General features: G+C 38.7%; 1 non-coding gene across 1 annotated transcript; it reads right to left on the reverse strand.

The window, feature by feature from the left end:
• Window positions 1–12,071: 12,071 nt before the first annotated feature.
• Window positions 12,072–12,178, reverse strand: LOC138985985 (U6 spliceosomal RNA). The gene has a single exon (XR_011462939.1). It is a non-coding gene; the product is annotated as a U6 spliceosomal RNA (small nuclear RNA).
• Between the last annotated feature and the right edge of the window lie 10,013 nt (window positions 12,179–22,191).

Consider the following 22,191-nt stretch of genomic DNA (forward strand, 5'->3'; position numbering starts at 1 on the left):
GGTTTGAGTCTATTTAAAGAGCATCCCTGCATTCCTGTCCTGGACACAGTACGTACACAGGCTACCTCATCCTCTGTCCTCTTTGCTCCTATCCCCACCGACTTCTGTTCTTCTCAGCTGCATTTTTCTAACCCGAACTGATTCATCCGCCACTCTCTTCCAGGGCAGGCTGTGAGTCATAATGGAAAGAACAGCAATTCTAAAGTATTTTGTGAAAGCTGTGATTTGGAAAGCGAACTTCCACTTCTACGCTTTGTGATCTTAAAATGTTACGTGACTTCTCTGAGTTGGTAGGAATAAAGTTCAGAAGCAGAGCACGCACACCCATCTTGAAGTTCCATCTCCAATATGCCTACTATCTAATCAAGTAGGGAATTCAGGTGGTGGGTCTCTTGGTACCACTGTGTTGAACACAAAGTCTGGTGCTCAGGAGGCTATGAGCAAACATTTGCCACCAGGTGAACAGCTTCAGTGTCCTTATTGAGGCTAGGAATAACCACACCTTGCAGGATTGTTGAGCAATGATTCTCTCATTCAGCAAATACTAACTCCTGCATATGAATCACTGATGAGTCTGGTGGGACATGATGGATAGATAATATTTATTAACTTGCTTTCTCCTTCCTCTTTCCTGGACTCACTGTAAGTGGGTGCTGGAAACATTCCTCTTACTTTTCTGGCCAATCCTGACCTGTTGTACGGTCAGCTACTCTACAAGTAGTAGAGTAAGTAAGTGCACGTCCTCTGTCTGTGGTCAACCAGAGGACACAGTTAACCTGACACCTCAGCTGCTGTGGATCAAGGACCCACTCTTATCCTCCCCTGCTATTCCAGCAGATCAAGTGTGGCTGGAGCAAGGAGCCCTCAACTTTGAGTTAGGACACCTTGGTTTGAACAGGTTTCCCTATTTATGTGGAGACAATTTCTTTACAATGAGAACTTTTATATTTCATAAAACAAGGAGGTTGAATTATTTGACCTCTAAGGTGCTTCTTGTTTTAAATTCTAGAACTTATCTAGCAATTAACCTCACAGAGTACCATGAAGTGTTTTCTTTTCTATCAAGTCTTAGTTCTTCTACCTAAATGGAAAGCCTTTCACAGGCACAAGTGATTGACAGGTATATCATCATATTTCTATACCCTTCACATGCCTAGAACACTCTTTAATGGAGTAAGAGCTCAAATCTTTATTCTTTATTTAGCAACAGGAATACAGAATATTTCAGATTTGTGTTACAGCCACCAGGGCTTAAAAATCAAAGATACTCCATTTGGTCAAGAATCATTCAGTTCAGGGCATTTTAAAAACTGTGTTATTTATTCTACTTCTAGCAAAATATTTGGAGTTGATTCTATTGAAGATATCACTTTATATCTAAAATCATACATTGAGAATAACATTTATTTCACAGAGGGGACTTGTACAGACATTATCACCTTGGAATTCATTTTATGAAATATATACACCTTTCTCTGAAAGGTCTGTTAGTTTCCAAACAAGAAAGTTTCTGCATGGCGAACCTGAAAATTAAAGTTGCTTGGCTGTGGGAGAAGGAACTGTGTTACATTTGTAGGAAATAAAGCATAATAAAATAAAAAATACAAAGCTTAAGAAATCCACTGGGAGGTACAATCCCCCCTAAAATAAAGGGTGATTTCAACTGGGCATTCTTGACTGAGGTCTTCTGCATCTCTGAGCCTCTTTCTCACACTTGCAAACCCTGCTGGAGAGCTCCCCCATCAAGATGATGAATGGGGTTTTGCAGAGCCCAGCATGGTACCCATCAGCTGAGTGACTCTGCCCTCTGCTTCGAAACTATGAACTATTCTGATTCCAAAGCCTTCTCTTGGGTCGAAGCCTTCAGACAGAAAGCAAAACATCTTGGAAAATAGACTGTGTGTGGCTCGCCCCCATGCTGAGCTCCAGAGAGGTGAAGTCTAGGTTGGTTCATTGCTTTGCAAGTGGTAAAGGGAAAGCAAGATACTGATTTCAAGGAAGTTGCAATAAAGCAGCCAGAGTCCTTCAAGCATTTCCCCCAAGTTTTTTTCCATTAACGGTAACATTTGATACCATTCATCTTTAGCTTCCTCTGTCTCCTTGGGGCCTCTATTTCTCTATCTGCTGTCTCTGTCCTGTTGGAGCAATGACAGTGATCTATCAAGCTGTTAGATCTTGTTTATCCTTGGCCACGGCTTAGTTTTCAAGCATTATATCCCTGAAATGTCCAAAATGACCTGCCTCTCTCAATAAGGTTTTTGGTGCTCTGACACTATGAAATTAAATATTAAATCTGTTATTTCACATGATGTTAATATCCATTTAAAATGTATGCTGCTACTCCTAAGTCGCTTCAGTCGTGTCCGACTCTGCGACCCCATGGACTGCAGCCTACCAGGCTTCTCCATCCATGGGATTCTCCAGGCAAGAACATTGGAGTGGGTTGCCATTTCCTTCTCCACATTTTACTTATAGAAAGGTGAAATATTATATAATACGTCAAAAATGAAAATGAACCTCAAGATGTGCAATAAATGGTTTCTTTACAAACTTAGGGATATTAATTCCTCTTGCTGCTATTTTACTCAATCATGAAGCCCATTTTTGGAGAAAACTATATATGTATATATTAGAGCTAGGAGATGCAATGTTTAACAAGTAATATTTAAAATAATTAAATATTGAAAGAATTTTTAAAGACATTCAGTACAATTTTTCTTAGTTAGAAGTGGGGAGAGAAGGTAGATTAACAAAATACATTTTTATAAAACTCGAGATTTTCTTCCTTATACTTTCATTTTTCACCTTAATTTCATGAAGCCACTTCTCCTTGGTTAGCTTTTGAGTGACTTTTTCTTTCTCTACTAACCACTGATCACACATTAAAATTTGCCCACCTGATTATAAAATGTCAGATATCTTCAGGAAGAAAGACCAGCTTTGTCTATGCAAACAAAGAGCCCTTCTCTTTGAGTTTACATCACAAAATATAAAGAGAATATAAAATGTATAATTTCACTCAAAAAATGGTGAGGCAGTGCCTTTCACTTTAAAGTAAATATTTGTTCTCAGTAAATCTTTCCATCCTGGGTTTGTTATCCCATGGTTGATTATATAAATGACTATTTCAATTTAGTCATGCTATTCAATATATAATACATGCTACTTGCTGATATTTATGTAATTACTTCCTACATATATCAATCACTAGTCATTTTTCTATTAACATACTCATGGCTTAAAATTATTTTGATTTCTCATTTCTCATATACGGTTTTCAGCCTTATCACTGTATGAAAAGGCTTCGGCTTATCAACTCTTCCCCACTATTTCAATTAAATAGCCATGAATTATTATTGGCTTTTAAGAAATTCTATTTGTCTGATCTGGATTGTCAGCCAACCTTAATTAAAAGAATGGAATGAAACAATTTAGAAAGAAATGAGAAAGTGAGTGATAACCAACTCCTTTGAAAAGGATACTATAAAAAGAATTTTAAATAAATGTCTTGAGATAATATTGAAACAACAACAAAAAATGTGAACAACAGAAAGGGCCAGATAAACTTCAGAAAGAGGTCAGTTTCATTTCCATGAAACTAGCTTCTGTGAATTGAAACCCTCGAACTCCTGTTTTCTCTGTTCTCATTGTTATCAAATCCTGCTCCCAGACACTGAGGAAGTTCTGAAGTTCTGTCCTTTCTGAGTACTGAGAGTTGGCATGAATATTCTCTCCCATGTCCTGACGACAATGGCAGGCTCACTTATTTTTTCTGGCAAAAGGTGTCACATGTATAAGGCAATGGATGGTGCTTATTGGGCGGTAATGCTTTAACGATCCCCCCCCAAATTAATTATCTGAAAATATGTTTCATCATCTGACCCCCAAAGTAATTCCCTCTTAAAGCTTCTCTATTTTGACCAAGGTCCTGCTATTTCTCCAACTGCCAATATAAAATCATGACAATTCGTTCAACTCACTATTTATTGAGTATGTGCTTTGTTGGACAGTAAGGAGATCAAACCTGTCAATGCTAGGAAATGAACCCTGAAAATTCATTGAAAGGACTGATGCTGAAGTTGAAGCTCCAATACTTTGGCCATCTGATGAGAAGAACTGACTCATTTGAAAAGACCCTCATGCTGGGAAAATTTGAGAGCAGGAAGAGAAGGGGGCAACAGAGGAGGAGATGATTGGATGGCATCACTGACTCAAAGGACATGAATTTGAGCAAATTCTGGGAGATTGTGAAGGACGGGGAAGCCTGACATGTCTCAGTCCACGGGGTCAACAAAGAGCTGCACACAACTTAGTGGCTAAACAACAGCAAACCATTTATAGCTACTAACTTGATCATTACAATGACCTGATGAAATAGGTCAGATTAGTTTTCCTTTTTCATAGATGCAGAAATTGAGACAGAGAGATTAAGAAATTTGACCCAATTTACATACATATTAAACAACAGGATAAAAACCGCAGGCAATTTGGCCCAAAGCCAGTTCTCTGGTCTTCTGTGCTATGGCTTTCTATCCTATGCCTGCCAGCAGAAAGGAAGGAATGCTACTTCCCTATAGCTCAAATGGAAAAGAATCTGCCTGCAATGCAGGCAACCAGGGTTCAATCCCTGGGTCAAGAAGATCATTGAGAGAAGGGAATGGCAATTCACTCCAGTATTCTTGCCTGGAGAATCCCATGGACAGAGAAGCCTGGCAGGCTGCATTTAGTGGGGTTTCAAAGAGTCAGACACAAATGAGCAACTAACACACATCAGCAGAAAGCAAGGAATGCTACAAGTTTATCCCTGGAACACTAGGAGGCAAAAGTTGTCTGGGACAAGCAATGTTCCCAGGTGTTTCTGCAGATTCTCACACTTTGATCCTCTGAGGGATCCATCTCATGCCCTCTGCCTATCAGAGTCCTCATCTCAGGCCATGGGGAGTCACCACGATGTCTGGGGGACAGAATTCCACTTCTGTTAAAAACAAACAAACAAAAAACTCACTTCATGTTTTATCTGTGATAGGTTGAGTTTCAACTCCTCTTTGTCTAGGAGTTTTTTTCAGAGGATCCACAGGCCAAATATTTTTGTTATGTTACAAGACAGCTACAGAAAATGCCCTTTAGGTTCCAAACAAGCTTTTGAAAAATAAAGTCAGCACTTTTGAAAAATAAAGTCAGTCTTTTCTTCCATCCCATTAAACAACTTTCCTGACCTTGAGTAACCCATGCTGGCGCTGATTGGACTTGATGGAGAACAGTCTCCCCCACGCTCTAGCTGACTTCCCTCTGCCCTCTCACTTGGCCATCATTCAACAAATAGGTGCCGTGGGTGACTAGGGGCCATATCAGAGGCTGTCCTCACACTCACTGAAGAAAGACAGACAGTAAATACACGTATGTGAGATTCTGAATTAGCTCTCCAACTGGTACACGGGAAACACTCATGTCAAGGCAGTGCAGCCCCCTTTTGTTTGGTGCCAGTGAAACAAATCAGGACACTGTGGGGCTCTTGGGCAGGCAAACCTTTGTGTGTTCCCATTCCTGGTTTGTAGGGAACCGATTCCAGCCTCCACTACCTTCCAGAGTTCCAAAGGGCAGGTTCATACAGTCACTAACCAGAGGAGAGAGGGGATGCAGAGACAAGGGAGGAGCAGCCAAGAGACAATAGTGCAGCCCTGGGGCAGGGCACTGGGTCCACCTCAGTTCAGTTCAGTCGCTCAGTCGTGTCTGACTCTCTGGGACCACATGGAATGCAGCACGCCAGGCCTCCCCGTCCATCACTAACTCCTGGAGTTTACTCAAACTCATGTCCATTCAGTCTGTGATGCCATCCAAACATCTCATCCTCCATCATCCCCTTCTCCTCCCGCCTTCAGCCCTTCCCAGCGTCAGGGTCTTTTTCAGTGAGTCAGTTCTTTGAATCAGGTGGCCAAAGTACTGGAGTTTCAGCTTTATAATCTGTCCTTCCAATGAATATTCAGGTTCCACCTCAAGGGATCAGTTCAGTTCAGTACAGTTGCTCAGTCGTGTCTGACTCTTTGAGACCCCATGAACCCCAGCACACCAGGCCTCCCTGTCCATCACCAACTCCTGGAGTCCACCCAAACCCATGTCTGTCGAGATGGTCATGCCATCCAATCATCTTATCCTCTGGCATCCCCTTCTCCTCCTGCCTTCAGTCTTTCCCAGCATCAGGGTCTTTTCAAATGAGTCAGCTCTTCGCATCAGGTGGCCAAAGTATTGCAGTTTCAGCTTCAACATCAGTCCTTCCAAAGAACACCCAGGACTGATCTCCTTTAGAATGGACTGGTTGGATCTGCTTGCAGTCCAAGGGACTCTCAACAGTCTTCTCTAACACCACAGTTCAAAATCATCAATTGTTTGGCGCTCAGCTTTCTTTATACTCCAACTCTCACATCCATACATGATCACTGGAAAAACCATAGCCTTGACTAGACAGACCTTTGTTGGCAAAGTAATGTCTCTGCTTTTTAACATGCTGTCTAGTTTGGTCATAACTTTCCTTCCAAGGAGTAATCATCTTTTAATTTCATGGCTGCAATCACAATCTGCAGTGATTTTGGAGCCCAGAAAAATAAAGTCAGCCACTGTTTCCACTGTTTCCCCATCTAAGTCAGCCACTGTTTCCCCATCTATTTGCCACAAAGTGATGGGACCAGATGCCATGATCTTAGTTTTCTGAATGTTGAGTTTTAAGCCAACTTTTTCACTCTCCTCTTTCACTTTCATCAAGAGGCCCTTTAGTTCTTCTTCACTTTCTGCCATAAGAGTGGTGTCATCTGAATATCTGATGTTATTGATATTTCTCCCAGCAATCTTGATTCCAGCTTGTGCTTCCTCCAGCCCAGCGTTTCTAATGATGTACTCTGCATATACATTAAGTAAGCAGGGTGACAATATACAGCCTTGACGTACTCCTTTTCCTATTTGGAACCAGTCTGTTGTTCCATGTCCAGTTCTAACTGTTGCTTCCTGACCTGCATACAGATTTCTCAAGACGCAGGTCAGGTGGTCTGGTATTCCCATCTCTTTCAGAATTTTCCACAGTTTATTGTGATCCACACAGTCAAAGGCTTTGGCATAGTCAACAAAGCAGAAATAGATGTTTTTCTAGAACTCTCTTGCTTTTTCCATGATCCAGCGGATGTTGGCAATTTGATCTCTGGTTCCTCTGCCTTTTCTAAAACCAGCTTGAACATCTGGAAGTTCACGGTTCACATATTGCTGAAGCCTGGCTTGGAGAATTTTAAGCTTTACTTTACTAGTGTGTGAGATGAGTGCAATTGTTTGGTAGTTTGAGCATTCTTTGGCATTGCCTATCTTTGGGATTGGAATGAAAACTGACCTTTTCCAGTCCTGTGTCCACTGCTGAATTTTCCAAGTTTGCTGGTATATTGAGTGCAGCACTTTCACAGCATCATCTTTCAGGATTTGAAATATCTCCACTGGAATTCCATCACTTCCACTAGCTTTGTTTGTAGTGATGCTTCCTAACAATGTCTTTGAGCTCTTTAAAGAACTAAAACCCAACAAAAGGAAGAAGTTAGCATTTGTCATTCAAGGGAATACCAGAATCGAGGAGTCAGAGAAGCTCATCAAAATATTATCTGAGACCAGATCAAAGAAGTGCAGGCCCTGAACACACCCTAAATTTTTCAGCAACCCTATCCTTGGAACATTGCTATAAAATTCATCATCTTATCCTCCCAGGCTGGGAAATATAGTTTTTGGGAGGTAGGAGCCTGCTGTGTCCCCCTTTGTCTGGCAAAGGAATAAACCTCCAGTATTCTTTTCTACTTCACCCAAAACTCTGTCTCCAAGATTTGATTCGGCAGCAGTCACAGAAGCCAAGTTTTCAGCATTGCTATCACATCCAACATGGATGAGTTGGCAAGAGAAGGAAGGAGGAGCAGGTAGGACACAGCCTTCTCCTCAGCACAATTATAGTTGTTCACCTCTTCATCTTAGGATATAAAAGTATACATTCATTTAAAATATTTTCACAGCCTTCCCCTCTACTTAACCAGCAACTGAATTGTCATCTAACAACAGATGCTTTAGTAAAAAAAATAAAAAGAAATCCAATAAAGGACCGAAACAGTTATGCAGCCACCTCTATTTTTCAGAGAGGGAAAAATAACTTCACTCATACATATTCATTGCTGAATAAAATTATTACTCTTTAAAATAAATATAATATTGAGAATTAGAAAACATCTAATTGCTTTTGTTGCAATTTGCATAAGTAAAAGAAAAGATATATAGTGTAGTTCTCCTGCACAAAATGTCCCTTGTTAATGGAGTAATAGATTATATTAACGTTACCTTTATAAAGAGAAATGGAGACTGACAAATTTAGTACAAATTTTCCCAATGAACCAAAGGGACAAAATAATAGTGTATGCAGTCATTTTTTCCATTTATTTCCGTAGATGATCTTCATTTAAAGTAATCACATCATTATAATAAGAAACAGATGGTAGAAAATATCACCTTACAACAAATGAGATAGCTTTAAACTTTAATATATGAACAGATTGTATACTACCCAACTTCTTGGTTTTACACAGTCTAATGCAAATTTCTATGACATTTTTTTTTGATAAATCAGAAGAGAAATTACTTTGAAATTTACCTCAGCTTTATATTGACGGGCTACACTGTGTGCTTTCATGGGATGGCAGGTGAATTTGGGACTCAACCCTCCCCATGTGCTGTGCTCCAAAGAAAAGATGTCCCCTCATCTTTGGTTCTTGGACCTCACTGGATTAAATTGGCTCAAGGAAATCCTTCTGAAGCATCTTAAAATATAAATTATATGAAAAGAAATGAAGTTACTGAACTGCTTCAGGTTTTCTCGTGCTATAAATAAGAGAACCCAAAGGCAAAAGTTATTTGGCAGGGTCCACAGATGGATTTCGGGGCAAGATTTATTTCCCTCCTCCAAGCTGAAGAGGACTTCCAAGCAGGCTCAACTCCAGAGAACAGCCAGGTGCTAGAGAAGCTCACATTCTTTTGCTTGACAGACTGCTTCATCAGCAAACCTAAGAAACCACCATTCCTACCAGATGGCCTTGAATGTGAATACACTGAGTCATGCATCAAAAGTTTCCTTTCAACTACCTGAGTCCCAGATTTTGAACTTTTGAAGATGCTCTATGAACTCTGAAATTGTGTCCCCTACTCAGACTGGCACTTAAAACAAAGAAAGAGAAAAACCAAAGTCTCATATACTAACACATATATGTGGAATCTAGAAAAATGGTGTAGATGAACCTATTTGCAAAGCAGAAATAGAGACACAGATGCAGAGAATAAACATACAAATACCAAAGGGGGAAAGGTGGGATGGGATGAATTGGGAGATTGGGATTCACATATATACACTACAATTGTAAAATCGATAACTAATGAGAACTCACGTATAGCACAAGGAACTCCACTACTCAGTGCTCTGTGGTTTCCTGAATGGGAAGGAAACCCAAAAGAAAGGGGATATATGTACATGTGTAGCTGATTCAATTTGATGTACAGCAGAAAATAATACATTGCAAAGCAACTGTACTTCAATAAAAATGAAAACAAACTTTCCCTTCATGTATAAATTACAAATTACAAAAGAAGGAGAAAGGATTACTCAAAACTGCACACAAATTTATTTGCAGTTAGCATTTCTGCTCTTTATGATAATTAGCTTAAATATTGATTTGTAGAGTTTTTGTTGTAGTGAATGAGGGTTTATAATATGGTGGAAAGAATACAGAGTTTAAGAGTCTGTGGGATCTGTCAGTTAGTGGCTCTGTAATCTTAAACAAAGTACCTTAATCTGTCTAAACCTTATCTGAATCACCTAAACTGAAGAGAAGTGAAAGTGCTGCTCAGTCGTGTCCAGCTCTTTGTAACCCCACAGACTGTAGCCCACCAGGCTCCTCTGTCCATGGAATTCTCCAGGCAAGAATACTGGAGTGGGTTGCCATTTCCTTCTCTAGAGGATCTTTCCAACTCAGGGATCGAACCCTTGTCTCCTGCATTACAGGCAGATTCTTTACCATTTGAGCCAGCAGGGAAGTCAAAATCACCTAAAAGAGTTTAGCAACACATTCTTCTTAATTACACTGCAAAGGTGCTTTGTCATCAGACACTCAAGATGACATTGGTTTTTAGATATTCATGAATGGTTGGCTTTTTACTATGAAAAATGTATGTCATTGAGGTCAAATCAGCAGAGTTTTTCTATTGACAAGTGCATAGAAATGCAGAAGGCTGGCAATGGGACTGACAAAGGATGGTTTATTTATCATCGGATTTCACAGACTCATTGCAGACCTACTGCCACTTTGTAAGCAATATGGTGCCAAGGTCCTGGATTGAGGCTTTCAGTTAGAGTCCCTTGCTTTCAGTTCTAGCTTTGCCCTTGTCATTTGTTTAATCTGTGTCACTTTCAAATTATTTTACTGCTTAAATGATGCTTTCCTTTCTGTAGCACAGCCAATAAGGATATCAAACCTGCACAGATGTTGTAGAGTTTAAACTGATGATATGTGTGCAGTGTTTGTTTCTCCTCCATTTTTTCCTCTCCTTTCCAGTTTTCAGTGTCCAGGGAAAACTGTATCTGTGCTAAAAGTCAATACGTAAGAATCTCACTCCTGGCTACAACCAGCATCACTGGGATAGATTCTGAGCAGTGCTCTCATCAGATGTTCTAAGCCCCCAGAAGTGAGTGGCCTCCAGCAAGGCTTCTCTGTTCACTTATAATTAGCACACCTAGTAAAAGCCACAGGATATGAGGAATCAGCCAGTAATAGCTTTGTAGGCATAAGCATTTTGAAAGAAGTTACACAAATTATTTCCAAACCCTCGAGACATTTAAATATTGTTCACAGAATATAACATTCAGTGATTTTATTTAGAATATCTGTCTAGTAATGTGGCTTTCAGAAAGAACTCAGATTATAAGAGGGCTAGAATTAGATGCAAAAGACAGAAGGGAAAAACACGATTTTGTGAAGGCAAAGTTTTCTCTAATATTTTTATTCCTCACACAAGAGGAATTAAGCCCTCCAACCTGCAAATTCCACATATACAGAGAAAGTATGTTCTGCTCAGTATACACTAAGAGTATTATGTGTTATACTAGTCTCTCTCTCTCTTTTTTTAATGACTGCTATCTGCTAGTAGACTGTAAGCCATTTGATGTCAGGGGCTCATTCACATCTAAATTCCCAAGGCCTAACATATAAAAAGTTTCTAAAATAAAACGAATGGATGGTCAATAAGCCTGCCAATGTGAGGCATTATTTAACCATTATTATTATCACTTAGGATACTGATAGTTATGTATTACAAGCCAGGAAAAAAGAAACAATAATATTTCAAATAGCACTTCTTAGAAGAAGAAAGATTTTTTCCTGTTTTTTTTTTAAAGAGGTTAAAATCATAGACTTCAGTATTGCTGAATTTTACTTCCTTTTTCAATGCACTGTCTATGTTATCTGAGAAGCAATCACCTGGCTCCCATAATAAGAGGCTTTTTCCAGCAATGAGATTTCAGCCTTTTACAAGTTATCATCACCCACTTCTTTCAAAACTATCATAATAAATCTCACTACTTTTACTTTTGTGAGTCATAGAACAGAGTTCTCTTATTCAATTAGAACTTTTCACTCCTTTCCTACTCATGAGATCCCATATTCTGATTATTTAAATAGCTATTTCATTGAGTATTAAGAACTACCCACCAAAAGCTCGACATATCTCCTTTTTTTTTAAATTTTATTTTATTTTTAAACTTTACATAATTGTATTAGTTTTGCCAAATATCAAAATGAATCCATCACAGGTATACATGTGCTCCCCATCCTGAACCCTCCTCCCTCCTCCCTCCCCATACCATCCCTCTGGGTCGTCCCAGTGCACTAGCCCCAAGCATCCAGTATCGTGCACTGAACCTGGACTGGCATCTCGTTTCATACATGATATTTTACATGTTTCAATGCCATTCTCCCAAATCTTCCCACCCTCTCCCTCTCCCACAGAGTCCATAAGACAAAAATATGGAATGCTTCACGAATTTGCGTGTCATCCTTGCTCAGGGGCCACGCTAATCTTCTCTGTATCGTTCCAATTTTAGTATATGTGCTGCCAAAGCGAGCACGACATATCTCCTTTTGTAACTCTCATTCATTGTTGGTTTTATGAAAATACTATGACACTTTTTCAAGAGCTACTTCATGTTTATGAAAATAATCTGTTCACATCTAATCAAGTTGATATATTAGTAAATTATAAAATGTGAAATTGTCTACCACCAGTAAACATTATTTAGGCAATATGAGAGAGAACTATTTCAACAAATAGGTCCCCCAAAATCAGTGGGCTAAAAACAACAAAATCTTATTTCTGTTTATATAAAAGCCAATATGATTAAGGAGGATCTAAAAACTAGAAAAATTAAATATGTTTTTAGACTATAATACATATAACCAGGAAAGCAAGCTTAATTTTCTTCTACTTGATTAAGTGATTAATAATCACTAACAGTCATTTTTTTGGGCTATAGTGGAATAAATAACCAGGTTCAACTTGAGTATAATAACATTAATGTTCAATAAATATTAGTGTAGCAAGATTAAAATTATGTGCTTCCTTACTGAAATTTAGTTTTTCCTCTACTTTATCCTCAGAAGACAATTGGTAGCTAGTGTTCATTTTACAGATGTATTCAACATCCACTTTTTATGTTTCTTTCTTGGGAGATAACTTTAATGTGATGCTGAATATCTGGTCTTTGAAAAACTGATTTGTATAGCATATTCAAAAGCAGAGACATTACTTTGCCAACAAAGATCCGTCTAGTCAAGGCTATGGTTTTTCCTGTGGTCATGTATGGATGTGAGAGTTGGACTGTGAAGAAGGCTGAGCGCCAAAGAATTGTTGCTTTTGAACTGTGGTGTTGGAGAAGACTCTTGAGGGTCCCTTGGACTGCAAGAAGATCCAACCAGTCCATTCTAAAGGAGATCAGCCCTGGGATTTCTTTGGAAGGAATGATGCTAAAGCTGAAACTCCAGTACTTTGGCCACCTCATGCGAAGAGTTGACTCATTGGAAAAGACTCTGATGCTGGGAGGGACTGGGGGCAAGAGGAGAAGGGGACGACAGAGGATAAAATGGCTGGATGGCATCACTGACTTGATGGATGTGAGTCTGAGTGAACTCTGGGAGTTGGTGATGGACAGGGAGGCCTGGCGTGCTGCGATTCATGGGGTCGAAAAAGTTGGACACAACTGAGCGACTGATCTGATCTGATCTGATGAACATATCAATGGTCAAATTAAAATTTTCTTATACTTAGGGCTTGTGAAAGTGAAAGTCACTCAGTCCTGTCCAACTCTTTGTGACCCCATGGACTATACAGTCCTTGGAATTTCCCAGGGCAGAATACTGGAATGGGTTGCCTTTCCCTTCTCCAGGGGATCTCCCCAACCCAGGGGTTGAACCCAGGTCTCCCACATTGCAGGCAGATTCTTTACCAGCTGAGCCACAAGGAAAGCCCAAGAATACTGGAGTGGGTAGCCAATCCCTTCTCCAGTGGATCTTCCCTACCCAGGAATCGAACTGGGATCTCCTGCATTGCAGGTGGATTATTTATCAACTGAGCTATCAGGGAAGCCCAACTTAGGGCTAGAGTAGATCAGAACCCTCCATTTCTACTTCCTCTAATTTTAAGGATCAGAATGGACTTCTCTGGAAGGCTCTGTAGTGTAGCCAAGGGGTTTTGCATAACAATGTGTTAGTGAAGGCCTTTCTACTCAAATGGTAACAGTGAGGGGAGCAGATGTTGCCAGAAGAAATACACAATTACAAATGTGCTCAGAGAATAAAATACTGCTGTTAAAATTGTAGGTAGAAAAGCACTGACTGCTTGTTACTGGTCTAACACTCATAGCAGGCCATCCCTGTATTGAAATGAATGTGAACTGGGTACCAATCTCCTGTTTCAAAGAGTTCCATTACTGGGTCTAGGTCTACCATCTTGCTATGCTCAGTCACTCAGTCATGTCCGACTCTTTGCAACCCCAGGGACTGTAGCCTGCCAGGCTCCTCTGCCCATGGAATTTTCCAGGCAAGAATCCTGAAGTGAGTTGCCATATCCTTCTGCAGGGGATCTTTCTAACCTAGAGATCGAACCCATGCTTCTTGTGTCTCCTGCATCGGCAGGTGGATTCTCTACCACTAGTACCACCTGTGAAGACCATCTTGCTATTTGTTTCTTATTTGTATCATTTGCTCTTTTTCTCTTTGTTCTTCCTTTCCTAACAAATTTGAGATTAAATTATTTTATTCTAATATTCAGTTTTTTTCTCTACTGAATTTTTTAGTTATTCTTTTTAAAAAAATTTTTGGTGGCTTCTTTAGTGATTAAAATATGCCTCCTCAATTTATCATAATCCACTGTAAAAACTGTACAACAGTAAAATTTCATTTTCTTTTGTCATTTACTTATTTAATATGTTTTCTATATATATTACAAACTCTGCCATTAGTTGTTATTTTTATGTCAAACAGTTAGTAATAGTCTTTTATAATAATATGTTTTTTACATTCATCAACATATTTGCTGTTTCTGCTGCTCTTACACCTCCCTGAAGACAGGGACTCCATATGGGATCATTTACTTCAAGCCTAAACAATCTTATTTAGTAATATGGGCATGTGAGGCTTTAAATACATTAGGTCTTTATGACCTTATTTATTCTGTACTGTTTTCAAGATAGCTTATTAAAGACCTATCCATTGCACCTGTTTAAGAATTTTAAAAAAGATTTGGAGTCACACATTTTCTTTTCTTAAAATCTAGTCTGCACTTCTCAGAAAATTGGAAGGAATTCGAGTTTTTCTGAGTTTTCCATGAAGGTGAGAGGACTCCACAAATGCAGGAGACCTATTACCACATCATATACGTCCTGAAGGATTTTCATGTCTCATTCTCCCAAGAGATGGACAGGCTTCATATCTAATAGCACAGTCAGTGGAAACACTTCATGTTCTTTTTCAAGACCCATATAGGCAGATCGATTTCCATTCTATAACAAAGTCAATTAAAAAGTAGGAAGATAGAAGGCTGCCTTCCTAGGATCTAGTCACTGTAGGAAATTGCAAAACTTTGTTAGGACTCTCTCAAATAAGTTGTTTCCTCATTTGGATGGTCAAAATATTGCTCTTTCAAGAAGTAGAAACCATGCAAGATGGATTTCTTTATTTTTGTCTTGTTTGTATATGTGTTTGTTTGTTTTGTTTTGTGATTTGGAACTCTTTCCTGAATCTCAACATTAAAACAGAGATGAATGGACTGCGCTATCAGAGGAGCTCTTAAGAGGATTCCTTGTGAAGAAATTTAAAGATTAGAAAACACTTGGAATAAATGTAGTACAGTAAATTATGAGATGATGTGCTATGCTTTACTCTGAATTCCTGACTTTGTGCTTTTGAACATAAAGTAAAAAAAATGAACATATGTAATAGAACATAAAATAGAAATCATTTAGTAAGCTAGATCATGGAGCTAATTTATTGCTTATTTTCACATTTTTTTCAGTAATGCAATCTGTCACATGATTTTATCATTTAGGCTGCCTTTGTTTCTCTATTACAGAAAACTTATATAGAATGGCTTAAGCAATAAGGAAGAATTACTATTCCATATTATAAAAGTTCCTGAAGTAGATGGCATTCAGAATAGGTGACGTTAGCGACTTAAGAATGTCAAGGACGCAACCTTCTTCCGGGGTGTTGAGTCAGCGTGGCTGCCACGTGCTGTGGGCAGCACGAAAACGGTCAGGTGAAAGACAGAACTGACTTCTCATGTATCTCCTTTCTTTCCAGAGAACACCTTTCCAAGCAACCTCTGTGCCCATCAGCAAACTTCCCTCAGGTCTTTTTTGGCCAGAACTGTGTTCTATGCTCATGTTGATCTCTGAGAGGAATGAAAGCAGATGTGACTGAATCAAACAAATCATGTTTTGGTCACCTATGTATACTCTCAAACACATGGCCAAGTAGTAGAAAGACAGGTAGAAAATAGAGCTGGGAAAAAAAAAAAAAAAGCTGAGGTGGAGTAAATGACTGAAATATATCAGTGGATATAGGCAAAGGCAACTGTTTCCCTCAATGGAGGTCAAGAATAGACCTACCATACACAGATGAGAGAAAGAGGCATGGCAGCAGTGCTCGCTGGGGGCTCACGTTTCTTCAGCTTCCATGACCCCAGATAGTATCCAGTTGCCAATGATAATACCTGATCTGGGTGACATTTAGTCCAACAACTTTTGAGACAGTCCTTTTACCATCCTGATATGGCTTTTGGTTTGGTCTGGTTTTGCTTTTTTTCTTTTAAATGCCCTTTTTGTCCCCTCCCCACTCCTCTGAAGATTCTGGCTCCATTCCTGCCAGCCCGCCAGGAGTAACTCACAGAGGAAAACCCCAATAATTTCTTCATTGAAACAACAGGTGAACTGAAAACTAATCTTTCAAATTTACTGCCTTTTAGCACGGTAGTTTGGAGATGACAATGGCACCCCACTCCAGTACTCTTGCATGGAAAATCCCACGGATGGAGGAGCCTGGTAGGCTGCAGTCCATGGGGTCGTGAAGAGTCGGATGCGACTGAGAGACTTCACTTTCACTTTTCACTTTCATGCATTGGAGAAGGAAATGGCAACCCACTCCAGTGTTCTTGCCTGGAGAATCCCAGGGATGGGGGCCTGGTGGGCTGCCGTCTCTGGGGTTGCACAGAGTCAGACACAACTGAAGTGACTTAGCAGCAGCACGGTAGTTCTCATTCTTATCTTTGCATTAGAATCATCTGGAGATCTTTAGAAACTTTCAGTGTTCAGGCTATACTTTAGATCAATTATATTAGAATCTCCAGAGATAGGCTCAAACATGAGTAATTTTCTAGCTCTTAAAACAAGTCCAATGTTCAGCCAACGTTAAGAACTGCTCTAGTGCCACAGAGTCTAGTCTCTCTGAGAAATGCATTCTGTCAAGGGTCAAAGAGTCCTAGACAGATGACAGTTTAGAAAAGTAAGGAAGATTGAAGATGGTTGGGAAAGAATATCAATTGGTCGATTGTCATTTTAATCTCAAAATGATTTATATATGTATGTTGTATATATTAGGACAATATGTTTGCTATTATGAGCTTATATTGATCATGATGAAAATGTTGACAATAAAGTTTTATGAAAGGAAAACTTTGGGTTTAGTTTATGAGAAATCAAAGACATTAACTATGAGAAATGGGTAGCAGCATGGTTTATTTTTTTGAAAAATTAATGATTGATTTTCTTCAGATAAGAGGCTTTCAATTGTTACTGCTTGCTTTCTCAGCAATCTCTTTTTTTTTTCTCCATGGATTTTAATTCTTTGCATCCTTTAAATATAAAAAAGGGGGGTGGAGAGATGAGCAAATGGTTTAAAGTAGTGTTTTATTTCCAAGGGTGCTAATACTGATATTTCCCATGACTAGCCATGGAATTAAAAGACGCTTATTCCTTGGAACGAAAGTTATGACCAACCTAGATAGTATATTCAAAAGCAGAGACATTACTCTGCCAACAAAGGTCTGTCTAGTCAAGACTATGGTTTTTCCTATGGTCATGTATAGATGTGAGAGTTAGACTGTGAAGAAGAAGACTGAATGCCGAAGAATTGATGCTTTTGAACTGTGGTGTTGGAGAAGACTCTTGAGAGTCCCTTGGCCTGCAAGGAGATCCAACCAGTCCATTCTGAAGGAGATCAACCCTGGGATTTCTTTGGAAGGAATGATGCTAAAGCTGAAACTCCAGTACTTTGGCCACCTCATGCGAAGAGTTGACTCACTGGAAAAGACTCTGATGCTGGGAGGGATTGGGGGCAGGAGGAGAAGGGGACGACAGAGGATGAGATGGCTGGATGGCATCACTGACTCGATGGACGTGAGTCTGAGTGAACTCTGGGAGTTGGTGATGGACAGGGAGGCCTGGTGTACTGCGATTCATGGGGTCACAAAGAGTTGGACATGACAGCGGATGAACTGAACTTATACAATATGTTCTATTTTTAACGATTGTTAAATAAAATAAGTTAAAATATAAATGAATAGACCTATTTTTCAGATTATGAAACTTTGGAAAGTCAAACTTTATAAAGAGTCTTACAGATAACATTATTTTTTATTACTTGGGAGAAGTAATTAAATTGACTGTTGAAGAACAAATTAACTCGCTTCACAAATAAACCACACATTATTTTTTTCCTTGTTTGTGACTAAATTAACTATTTAGTTTATAGATTACAAAGTACAATGGCAGTTGGCAATGGAATTGAAGGATAATGTGCACCACCTGGAAATCATAGACTCCAATAAAAATGGTTCAATGATATCTCTTCTGGATGCAAAATATTAATGGCCTTTTATTGTATTTTCTTATGGAGGAAATGTGTGCATTTGTGTTTCAGAGGTAAATCATAATAAGTGAATGCATTTTTATAATTATGTGTTTAGAAAGAAAAGCCTACTTATTGTGGATATCCAAGAAGTCAATTGTAGAAGATAATTTATTAGGAATATCTGTTCAGCTCACAACTCTTCTCTGACCTCTGAAAATCCTCCCCTATCCCTGAAAGGAGTAGATATAAGTAGCTGTGTTTGTGCCATCTTAATACTAATCTCTTAGCCGATACTCTTTGCAACTGAGGTAGACAACAAGGCAAGAAAGTCTGAATTGAGAGGTACAGAGATTCACAACAAAGAGTCATGTTAATTGCAGAATAATAAAGAGTCACAGGTTTCTTCTGAGATTCTAGAATTCCCTGGTTCCCACTCTTCCTTTAGTCCTGTTTTTTCAACATTCCATTTGTTTTGTGATACACCAGAGTATACTTTCAATAAAACATACTTTTGTTTGTTTAAGCTAGATTGATGTGGTTTTCAGTACATGCAACCAAGAGAACTGTGACAAAGATTCTCAGCTTGTAAGCAGTTTGAAATCCTCTTAAGCATCTCTTCTATTTTTCTAGATTAATGAACTGAGACTTGAAGAGGAATAGTCAGTTGCCTGAAGTTACAGAACTATCTGAAAAAACACATTTGAAACTTGAAGCTTATAATGAGTCATAATACTTTTTCAAGTTAATATTTGTGTATAGCTAAAGAATAAATGAAACAAATTTGCTTTATGAGAGATAATAGGGGGCATTAAATGAGTAAATATCATTTGGAAAAAAGCTAGCGTTAGTTAGATATGAATCGCGTATTATGTACACACATTATTTTATTAATGCTAAAAAGTTAATGGAGACATTAGCTTCTACAAATTAGAAAATTGGGGGAAATGTTACTAATTCTTTCAAAGTTCTCCTCCTGGTAAGTAGTGGTGGATTTGAGATATGATTTCAGCTCTTATTGACTCTAGTGTTTATATTTAATTTTCTTACTATGAGTAGAATGTTAGAAAATCAAGCTTGATGAAAAGTCAAAGTTTGTGTGTGTATGCTAAGCTGTTTCAGTTATGTCCAACTCTTTGTGACTCTCTGGACTGTAGCCTGCCAGGCTTCTCTGTCCATGGGATTCTCCAGGCAAGAATACTGGAGTAGGCTGCATGGCCTCTTCCAGGGGATCTTCCCAACCCAGGTAAATTTACCTATTAATCATTTTTAACACTTGTTTATAAGTGTGTTTTTATGCAACTCTAAGTATCTAGAGATTCTATACAAGTACGTCTGAGTTTTCATGGGTAGGTCTTGTTTATATGTAAATAAAGCATTTCTGATGACAATCTGTGATTGACAATCTGTGAATGGAAAATGAAAGAGTGAAAATCACTTTTAAAGGGATTCTGAATAGCAAAATCACACTTTGGACAAGTGAAAATTCTTATTTTTACTTCCTGAGTACATTTTTTTTTCCAATTTTTCTGACATCGAAGATTTATCACTGTACTAGAATTCCCCCTTCTAAAACTGACCATCGATATTTTGATCAATTAGTTCAAGACCTAGTTCCATGTTACTGCCCAAGCCTCTACTGAGAACTCCAGCTAGTAAAGCTTTCCACTTCTTTACACTCAAAGAATCAAGTGTATATACATATCTGCACTTAGGGGAAGTTCTTAGGTGAGTAAGTTTAAACTAGGTAATAGGTATAAATTACTTACTACCAAAGAAATTTAGGATTTAGAAGGAAACAGACATGTGCATATAATAAAATGGGTAGAATATGGGAGCAGGGAAGTAAACAGGAATTTACTGGATGTAGAATGTGTATGGAAACAGCCACCTCAAAATTCTAAATGTGATCATTTTACTTTGACACAAAAATGGCATCTTTAGATTTTTGTCTTTGTTTTGGTTTCCTTGTTTGAGAAGCTTGCTAAGATTAGGGAGTCCTAGAACTGACTGGAAACGAAGACAAACCAAATCTCTGAATCTAGATTATGAAGACAGGTATAAAGAGCAATCTATACCTTAATTTGTGTGTTTTTTTTTAAATGATGACACTATGTTTATATTTTGTCCATTATCTTAGTTGTAAATTTTGGCATTACATTATATGAAGTTAGTAGTAGGCTTATTGTAGCTGATCAGATATGGTAAATACTTTTGATTCCTTGATAAATGTTAAAATATTTCTAAATAAATTTATATAATATACTATATCAATACTCTTATTCTGTAACACGTATTAAATTTATAGAATAATAAAGTCCTATAAAATATTGCTTGATGTCCATGTATAGAGTCTTCTCTTGTGTTGTTGGAAGAGGGTGTTTGTTATGACCAGTGCATTTTCTTGGCAAAACTCTATTAGTCTTTGCCCTGCTTCATTCTGTATTCCAAGGCCAAATTTGCCTGTAACTCCAGGTGTTTCTTGACTTCCTACTTTTGCATTCCAGTCCCCTATAATGAAAAGGACATCTTTTTTGGGTGTTAGTTCTAAAAGGTCTTATAGGTCTTCATAGAACCGTTCAACTTCAGCTTCTTCAGTGTTATTGGTTGGGGCATAGACTTGGATTACTGTGATATTGAATGGTTTGCCTTGGAAACGAACAGAGATCATTCTGTCATTTTTGAGATTGCATCCAAGTACTGCATTTTGGACTCTTTTGTTGACCATGATGGCCACTCCATTTCTTCTGAGGGATTCCCTCCCACAGTAGTAGATATAATGGTCATCTGAGTTAAATTCACCCATTCCACTTCATTTCAGATTGCTGATTCCTAAAATGTCGACATTCACTCTTGCCATCTCTTGTTTGACCACTTCCAATTTGCCTTGATTCATGGACCTGACATTCCAGGTTCCTATGCAATATTGCTCTTTACAGCATCGGACCTTGCTTCTATCACCAGTCACATCCACAGCTGGGTATTGTTTTTGCTTTGGCTCCATCCCTTCATTCTTTCTGGAGTTATTTCTCCACTGATCTCCAGTAGCATATTGGGCACCTACTGACCTGGGGAGTTCCTCTTTCAGTATCCTATCATTTTGCCTTTTCCTACTGTTCATGGGGTTCTCAAGGCAAGAATACTGAAGTAGTTTGCCATTCCCTTCTCCAGGCTTCAGCAATATGTGAACCGTGAACTTCCTGATGCTCAAGCTGTTTTAGAAAAGGCAGAGGAACCAGAGATCAAATTGCCAACATCTGCTGGATCATAGAAAAAGCAAGAGAGTTCCAGAAAAACATCTATTTCTGCTTTACTGACTATGCCAAAGCCTTTGACTGTGTGGATCACAATAAACTGTGGAAAATTCTGAAAGAGATGGGAATACCAGACCACCTGATCTGCCTCTTGAGAAATTTGTATGCAGGTCAGGAAGCAACAGTTAGAACCGGACATGGAACAACAGACTGGTTCCAAATAGGAAAAGGAGTTCGTCAAGGCTGTATATTGTCACCTTGCTTACTTAATGTATATGCAGAGTACATCATGAGAAATGCTGGACTGGAAGAAACACAAACTGGAATCAAGATTGCTGGGATAAATATCAATAACTTCAGATATGCAGATGACACCACCCTTATGGCAGAAAGTGAAGAGGAACTCAAAAGCCTCTTGATGAAAGTGAAAGTGGAGAGTGAAAAAGTTGGCTTGAAACTCAACATTCAGAAAATGAAGATCATGGCAT

Source organism: Bos mutus, chromosome 27 (genome assembly GCF_027580195.1).
Source record: "Bos mutus isolate GX-2022 chromosome 27, NWIPB_WYAK_1.1, whole genome shotgun sequence".
Classification (NCBI taxonomy): domain Eukaryota; kingdom Metazoa; phylum Chordata; class Mammalia; order Artiodactyla; family Bovidae; genus Bos; species Bos mutus.